The sequence below is a fragment of the Cervus canadensis genome, chromosome 9 (assembly GCF_019320065.1).
Source record: "Cervus canadensis isolate Bull #8, Minnesota chromosome 9, ASM1932006v1, whole genome shotgun sequence".
NCBI classification, from domain to species: Eukaryota; Metazoa; Chordata; class Mammalia; order Artiodactyla; family Cervidae; genus Cervus; species Cervus canadensis.
In genome coordinates this window covers 2871326-2880599 of record NC_057394.1, presented here as the reverse complement: position 1 = coordinate 2880599, position 9274 = coordinate 2871326, and the positions used below count along the sequence as shown (strand labels likewise).

The window sequence follows — 9274 nt, the reverse complement described above, 5'->3', positions numbered from 1 at the left end:
AAGATGCAAAACGTTCATAGCCACGATAGTATTATTAATAACAAAATTAATAGTTGTAATAATATGAGATAAAGTCCGAGTCTGAGGGGGTATTAACGGTACTCTCAAAGTGGTTCTCTAGCAATTGCAGCGTTGTCAGGATAATAAACAGGGGTGCTATTCTGGGTAATAAAGCACAGAATGTTATTCCACATAAGCAAGATTTCAACAAATATGTATGTTTGCAGTATGTTTAATGATGGTATTTTAATTGCTATCAGACCATAAGGTATGAATTATGATATATGATCAGGCCTGAGACCTTATGTTTAGCAATATAATTGGTATGAATTATTACCCTGTGTTCAAACACTGCCCAGCCTTATTGCTTTATAGAAATGCTTTATGAGGGGGCTCTAAAAGCTACTATCAAAATGTTCATAGTGGGTTAAAATGATTTAAAATGTATTTTCTACAGTGGAAAAATATATCATTAGTATTCTTAAATAGTGGTATGTAATTTAGTAGAATTATGCTACCCAATAAAAGCAACAGCCAATTAAAATCTTAGATTTGTAAATGAACTTCACATAAGAACATTACAGAACTTAGACAAAACGTATATTATGAATTCCACAGTCCAGAAGATTGGATACATTTCTGGGAAAATTCTATTCCTGCCCAATTTTAGCCAGACATCAAACGTAACTCCAATCATGAAAAAGAGCACTAGGTTATTGCATAATAACATGGGGACTTCCCTGGCAGTCCAGTGGTTAAAACTCTGGGCTCACAGTGCATGAGCCACAAGTTCAATTCCTGGTTGGGGAACTAAGATCCCACAAGTCGTATGGCAAGCCCCACATTCCACAGTGGGACACATTTCACCGCTACAGTGAAAGCCCCTCAGTCATGTCTGACTCTCTGCAAACCCATGGAATGTAGCCCGCCAGGCTCCTCCGTCCATGGAACTCTCCAGGCAAGAATACTGGAGTGATTTGCCATTTCCTCCTCCAGGGGATCTTCCCAACCCAGGGATTGAACCTAGGTCTCCTGCATTGCAGGCAGATTTTTAACCATCTGAGCCACCCTGGAAGCCCTAATTTTGTTTCAATTTTTACATGCATGCCTTTAGTTAGAAGTTTAAAAGTTTGATTTTTATTTTGATTCTCATTGGGAAATTTTCAACAAAAGTCATTCAAAGGTTGAAAAAAAAGTGTTCCAAGTAAAAGTTTGATGTAATTTTATTACATTTTTCAAAGCTGTACATAAAAATCCAGGCAATAGGGATGAAAGCCATTATATTTCCATTTATTGTGCAATGGTAGGTACTCCACAATGCTCATGGTTTCCCAAAACATTAGCACTGCTTCCAAAAAACTGAAAAATATATTCTTAATCCCTATTGTACTTCCTTTACATCTTATTCATAAGCAGTGATTTTATCAAACAAATCCTACAGTGTTCTAAGAACCCTGTGAGTTACAAAGTTACCCACCTAGCAAGGGGTTGTAGCATGCTGAGTTACAGCCTGGAAGAATTACCTTTGTGGTCTTTCTCTTTACCTAAGTACCACAGACCCCTGGGATGTTCCATTATTGTGGTTTCAGTAAGTTTCGCAGAAACCCAGAGGATGCTTTGTAAAACTGTAAAGATGACACTTTCAAAGCATAAGTCTTAATAGATTGCCTATAATACATTTCTATCACCTGTTCTAATTTCTCAGATGACTTTTCAGTTTTTTTTTAATCTATTTATACCTAAAATAGCAATTTTGTATGATCTGACAGCACAATAGCATCTGAATTTTATGTTGTTTACTGGATCATTACAATGGTGGAAGAAAATCTTGATGTCTTCTCATAAGAAAATATCAAAGGTGGATAAACCTATGCATTTATTTCAATTGTTGTTTTATAATAGGAATGCATCGGATGTGTCTTCTCTCTCCTTTAATTAATCATCGACAGACATCCAGGCCTGTCTGCTTGCTCGCGTTTTCCTATAGCCCTGGGGAGCGGACTTGCTTCAAAAGAAGGCTCCAGAGCTGGCCCAGATGACATTCTCCTGATATCACCACTTTGTTTCTAAAGAAAATGAAAAAGAATGAAACTATTGATAAATTCTGAGGGGAAAGATCAAAGCTCTAAAGAAAAATGGAATAATACCAAATTCAACTGGAGGGTTTGATCTTTGAAGATGTCTGCAAACAAAGAGAAAGGGGTCCCTGATCTAAAACAATGAGTGGAAAAGTGTGTAAACTCTGTCACATCACTTGAGGTTTTCCTCATTGAACCTGTCTTGGGGGCTCTATTAAGCTGAATTCCATCCATCGAGGTCTTACATGATTATCAGGAGAGCTGGTCCACCCAGCAGAGTCCCTATTGGGGTTCACCCACATCATTGTTGAATAACATAAGCAACCTTAATAAGAACATATGGAGGATTTTTTGAATGCTTTTGTGTATAAACAGACTGTCTGTACATTTCTGTTGTAGGGGAAAGAATTCTTCAGAAAATTCTGCATTTGGAGAACTGTTGTGATTCCCTTGGGCCTCGGAGCTGTTATAAGAAGATAACGTTCCATATTTTCAAAAGCAAGATAACTTCCCAAGGAGAAGAGAAGCAGCTGGAAATCCACATGGCTGTGATCTCAGCTCCTGAAGGTTGTCGAGGGCAGGTACGGAGGGAATTTGAGGTGCCGCTGCCTCATTGCTGGGCACCAGAAATGCCTACCTTCCAGCCCTAGGTGAAAGGCAAACCCTCCAGAGCCAGAATGCTTAATGCCCAGATGCCCAAACGCCAAAAATTTGCTCACAATGACTCATATTTGTCTTGAGTCTCCATCCCTACATATGTTTTTGGCTCCAGTTGGCTATCTCAGGGGTCCCCAACCTCCAGGATCTAATGCCTGATGAGCTGAGGTGGAGCTGATGTAATAATAACAGAAATAAAGTGTACATTAAATGTAATGTGCTTGAGTCATCCTGAAAACACCCCTTTGCCACTCCTGGTCCATGGAAAGCTGCTATCCATGAAGCCAGCCCCTGGTGGTACCAGAAAGGGTCGAGACCCCTGGAACAGATGAAAAACAACCTACTGGCTTCACATGCTGAACCTGTATTTCTTAGAAAGAAATGGGAACCCACTACAATATTCCTGCCTGGAGAATCCCGTGGACAGAGGAGCCTGGCAGGCTACAGTCCGTAGGGTCAGAGAGCCAGGCACGACTGAGCGACTCAACAGCACCCTCCTTGTGGCATCTCAATGACCAGCATCCTAGTGTTTAGTGGACACTGAGGAAGAAGAGAACTCAATCCCCTCTAACAAATACATCCTTAAAGTATGTGAAATATGCAGTGAACTCGAATGCTCCCAAAGCTTTCCTTATTCAGAAGGGCCTCACCCCCATGACTCAGCTTTAAGGTTTTGCTATTAATTGCAGTGTGCCTGCCCCGCTTAAGGATTTCTCCTTTTTTTTTTTTTTTATCATTCTGAAGCTTAAGAACTCATGACTCACACATTTCAAAATCATCCTCTACCCCCACTTGGCAGAATGATGTCACCCAAAATTTTCCTCCGGGTAAAACAGGGGGCTGAGAGTTATCATCTGCATTAGACACAGAAACCCATGTCTCCATACCTCAGTTCTCATAGGAAGCACCTCATTCCTCATTCCAAACGTCTCCCTAGGCAAAAGTGTCCACTAAAACTCTTAATTTCTATGCATGGACTTTTCAGTCTGGCTTCAGAGAGGGTCACTAATGAAAAAAATAGTCAAAAAAATTTTTTTGTGTATTTGTAATAATCATTGTTTCCTTTTACTCTGATTTTGGGGACCGTAATACTTCTACAGGGGGCTTCCCAGATGTCTCAGTGGTAAAGAATCTGCCTGACAATGCAAGAGACACAGGAGACTCAGGTTCAATCTCTGGGTCAGGAAGATCCCCTGGAGGAGGAAATGGCAACCCACTTCAGGATTCTTGCCTGGAGAATCCCATGGACAGAGGAGCCTGGTGGGCTCGCAGAGGAGTTCATGGGGTCACAAACAGTTGGACATGACTGAATCAGCTTAGCACACACACATACACGTAATAAACCTGAGTATCCTTTCTACATCTGAGTATCTTTTCTGTATAATTTTGATACATTTAAGTGTTTTACATATTAAAACATAAAATTTAATCAAAATAGTAAAAAGTAAATATTGAAATTAAATACAGCTGCAAACTAACCAAGATGCATATCAAAATAATGTGTCTACTAGATCTGTCAGTCCTGCCTGACTCCGTGGGACCCCGTGGACCCGCAGGGTCCTCTGTCTGTGGAATTTTCCAGGCAAGAGTACTGGAGTGGGTTCACTTTCTCCTCCAATCAAAATAACAGCATAATCACATGTTAATTAGAAATTAATTCAGGTAACTTTTGAATGAGTACTAGACGTACTTTACTAGAAAAGAGCCCTTTAAAGCCAAATGAGTTGACCTGTTAATGGGAGTCATAGAGAAACATGAGGAAGAATTCTGTGGTTTAAGATTTGGTTTCATTTTCAAAATAAAACAACAACAACAAAAAAACCCAGCTCTATCCACTGCAAGCACCTTAACAAACCCTGTTAGCAGTGGGTGCAGGGAGCACACAGATCTAGGTTTCTAATTGGTAAACGTCAGCGCTGGGACAGACAGACTAAGTGAGCCTGGGCGGTCTGGGGTGATAGGAATACAAGGAAGCACTGAGATCAACGCAAAACGGGCGCTGGCTTTAAAGGGAATCCCATGGACCAAATGCGAGGCTCTTCTGTTGCAGTTTTAAGAGGAACACTGCAAGGAATGATACAGACCGTTCATATTTTAAACAAGCAGAAGAAAACTTAAGTCGCTTAATCACAAGAGGCAGGACCTGAAGCATCAATAAACAAACCCAAGGCATTGTGCATTAAAAGCCTAAATTAAAAATATCAGAAGTCATAGCAAATATAGACAGATTATATTCCCTTACGGACAGATGGTGAAATTCAAAATGTATTTTTTTTAAAAATCAAAGTATATTTTTAAAAAGGGGAGAGAGAACAAAATTAAAGGAAGAAAGGAAGACGAGGAACCCAGTAGCTGAAACTGAATTCACTCTCAGATACATCTCCTTCCCGTGCATAGGTGTTTGACCCTGAAAAATTCCTTCAGGTCTCCTGACCCCGGATCTGCTCAACGATAAAAGCGGGGTGACGTGGAAAGCCACCATGTGCAGTTGGTGTGAGAATGAAATGGAAAGACACGTGTGACAGCAGTTTGTCAACTGTGCAAACATCAGCCGCCGTGATTTTATCTGGAATTATTGCTTTGGACTTAAACTACTCTATTTCTTCACTCTCTGTAGCTCTTGGAATAGCGGAAAAATACTTAACTTTAGCTTTTCCTAAGTGATCTCAGACAGCCCTGAGGCAAAGAAAGAAAAAGTATAAATATGGGTCCTACTTGTTATTCTATTTTACCCTGGGAAGGATAAAAATTAATAGGCCAGTCCCTGCTATGTGCCAAGCGAAGGAGTCTGATATTGTTCATTCATAAGGAGCACTGGGCTGGAACTATAGGATCCAGGTTCTAAGTCCTGGCTAGTAGGTCGCCTGCCTTTTGGGGTGTGTGTGTGTGGGGGGTGTGTGTGTGTGTGTGTGTGTATGTGTGTGTGTTGCAGAGCAAAAGGATGTATTTGTTGTTTAGTCCCTCAGTCATATCTGACTCTTTTGTAACCCCAAGGACTGTAGCCCTCCTCTTTTCATGGGATTCTCCAGGCAAGAATACTGGAGCAGGCTGCCATTTCCTTCTCCAGGGGATCTTCCCAACCCAGGGATCAAACCGACGTCTCCTGCATTGTGGGCAGATTCTTTCCCATTGAGCAACCACGGAAGCCCCACCTGTGAGGATGCTTAGTAAATCACTGCATGATATTTCTAAAATGTTACGATTCTCATCATAGTAAGATAAGCAACATTTTGGCAGAAAAATAACCACAAAGGATTTTTTTTGTTGCAACCAAAAAATATCAAAGCCACAGTCAGCCCCAAAGGAGGAGGTGGCCTGTCTCCAGTCAAAGAATGAAACCCATCAGAGGCACATAGTCGGTTTTAAGAATATATACATGTTAAAAAATAAAATAAAGCAGAAAAGTGACTTCACTGTGCTGGGAACACGAGCCCATTGTCTTCAAAGAAGGCTGTGACATTTATTCCCAAGATGTGGTGTTTCTTCCTGGATAATGAAAATAGAGATGATTTGGAACTGGAAATAAAGCCCCCCTCCTTAATGATTTGACAGTGTTAGTCCTTGCCTCCGGCAAGCCCAAGGAAGAAGACGAAGAAACACAAGGAATTCAGAGTGCCAGGGTTTATCAAAGTCAAACAGGATCTTTTTCAAAACTGCAAGGAAGGTTTAGAAGATGATTTCTTAGAAAAGAACATCCAACCCGACCACGTGGGGGTGTTACTAAGAGGCGGTCCCGAAATGCACATGTCTTCTGGGTACAGCCACCCTGGTAGATCCTTTGACTGTGGCAAGAACTGTGAAGTGGGAATTTAAAGAATTCCTGTGTGGGTCTCCATAAAATCTAGAAGAATTCTGAATCAAAGCAATGGGAAAGACCCCTAAACTGCTGTCTCGTTGCACATTTTAAACACACGTGTGTGCTCAATCACTCAGTCATGTCTGACCCTTTGCGACCCCGTGGACTGCAGCCCGCCAGGCTCCTCTGTCCGTGGGATTCTCCAGGCAAGAACACTGGAGTGGGTTGCCATGTCCTTCTCCAGTGGATCTTCCTGATGCAGGGATCAAACCTGGGTCCCCCATGTCTCCTGTAGTGGCAGGTGGATTCTTTACCACTGAGTCACTTGGGAAGCCCTTTAACTACTTAGATGGCTATTAAAACTGAATTTGAACTAGGCAGACAGCATAGCTTTTTTTTTTTTCCAAGTAAAACAATTATGTGTTTGCTCGGTCTGTAGTCCTCTTTCCCTCGAGTATCCTGGGGGTGAGGAGAAGAGACAACAACAAAATGAATGGCTCCCTACATCGTCACTCCAAAGAGAGCATCTTTGGTCCTTGAAACAATCAAACAACCCATATTCTTGAGAATTTACTATGTGGTGAGTCTACAGTGGTCCCCAGGGTTTACAAAAACTGAAATTCCAAGGCTCCAGGTCCTGAGAATATAACAATCTCTACCCTTGAGTAATAGTAGCAGCCATAAGACTTAAAGCAAGCAAATCTGGCCACTGTGAGGAGAGGTGGCTTGCAGACAATAATAAATTAATTCTAAGACATGGAGTTATATGCCACCCCCAAACCCAGATTGTTTTACACCTGGAAAAATTCTTCCATGTTGCATGTCAGATACCAAAGGTGATATCCCTTTGAATAGACAAATGCATTAAAATTAATGTTGTAGGGGCTTCCCAGGTGGCGCAGCGGTAAAGAATCTGCCTGCCAACGCAGGAGACGCAGGAGACCAGAGTTCCATCCCTTGGTCTCCAGGGAGACCCCCCTGGAGAAGGAAATGACAAACCACTCTAATATTCTTGCCTGGGAAATCCCAGGGACAGAGGAGGCTGGCAGGTTACAACCCAGGGGGTCACAGAGAATTGGACATGACTGAGCAAGCACACAACGCAAATGTTGTGTAACAGGATCTAACACAGTGTTGGAGATCAGTTATGCTTCAAAAACAAAAAAGCAACATAGAAAAAGAGATCAGATTTGTGTTTACAGAGGTAGGGAGGGGGAGGAGGAACTGGAAGAAGATGGTCAAAAGGCACAAACGTCCACTTAAAAGAAACAAACACTAGGAATGGAATGTACAACAGGATACATATAATTAGCATTGCTCTGTGTTACCCATGAAGATTATTAAGGGAGCAAAGCCTAAGAGTTCTTCTCATAAGCAAAAAGTTCTGTTTTTCTTTTTTTTTATTTTGGATCAGCGTGAGGATGGTGGGTGTTCACTAAACTTACCATGAATGTACCTTTCATGATGTCCGTGCGCTGATTCATCATGTTCACACCTTCAGCAGTGCGGAGGAGTTCCCTGGTGGCCTGGAGGTTAGGATTCTGAGCTCTCACCGCTGTGGCCCCGGGCTCAATCCCTGGTCAGAGAACTGAGATCCCGCAAGAATCATTGCCCAAAAGAAAAAGAAAAACATTGAACAGTGCTGGAGGCTTGGGTTTGATCTCTCTATGAGGAACATCCCCTGCAGAAGGAAATGGCAACCCACCCCAGTATCCTTGCCTGAGAAACCCCACGGACAGAGGAGCCTGATGGGCTACAGTCCATGGGGTCCCAGAGAGCTGGACGCAACTGCGTGACTGAGTACACACGTATGTCAATTATATCTCAATAGAGATTCTTTTCCCCATATTGGCTATTACAGAATATTGAGTAGAGTTTCCTGAGCTATAGGGTCCTTGTTGATTATCTATTCCATACACGGTACTGTGTAAACATCAATCCCAATCTCCTGGTTTATTCCCAGGGAGTCTGAAATAATGGATATACATACATGCATAGCTGAACCCCTTTGCCGTGTTCCTGAAACCAGCACAATATTGTAAATCAACTAAATGCCAATATAAATAAAAATTAAGTTAAAAGAAGCTACAGCCCTATTTTAGAAACAACTGGAATTAAAAAAAAAAACAACAAACAATGAAGGAATGGATTATTTTATGCCATCCCAGGTTATTTTCTTGTAGAGGTTGTCTTCTGTGGTTTCATTCGTTCCTTCGTTTTGGCTGGAGCTGGCTTTGGTACGAGGGGCTGAGTGGGGAGTGGGAGACCCCGCTGCCCTTTCTGAGTTGATCCCAATCTCAACAGAACACAAACGCTCTCTTTCTCACCAGAGGGACATCTGAGGCCGGAATTTCCCGGACAGGCATTTCAACTCAAGGCTTCAGGATAGAGAGGTTCAGATTCATTCTCCTCAGTGGATCAGCAAGACAGCCCCAGGGAAAGCAGACGGCCCCCTCCTGCAATTTGGGTGGGTCATTTTGGAACAGTCACGGGTCGCCCCCAAACTGTTTCCATGAGGTCACTTCTTGTTCGTCATCCACAGAGAGGCTGGCCCACAGGCGGTGGTAAAAAGCACACAGGACAGAAAGGCCTCAAAAGGAGAAAACGAAGCCCAAGAGAGCCAGCCCGCAGAGTTCCCATGTCACAGTCCCACAGCTCACATTCTGTCCTCGCCGATGAGGAAACAGTCTAACATACAGTCCTGTCACCATAGCTACTAATAACCTGGACGGCGTCCAGACCC

At 42.4% G+C, this 9274-nt stretch overlaps 1 long non-coding RNA gene across 1 annotated transcript; it reads right to left on the bottom strand.

Moving 5' to 3' along the window:
* Window positions 1-1112: 1112 nt before the first annotated feature.
* On the bottom strand, window positions 1113-9044 carry LOC122447392. The gene is made up of 3 exons (XR_006271207.1): window positions 8859-9044; window positions 7977-8119; window positions 1113-2066 (listed from the first exon to the last, which is right to left on the bottom strand). It is a non-coding gene; the product is annotated as an uncharacterized LOC122447392 (long non-coding RNA).
* Window positions 9045-9274: the final 230 nt, after the last annotated feature.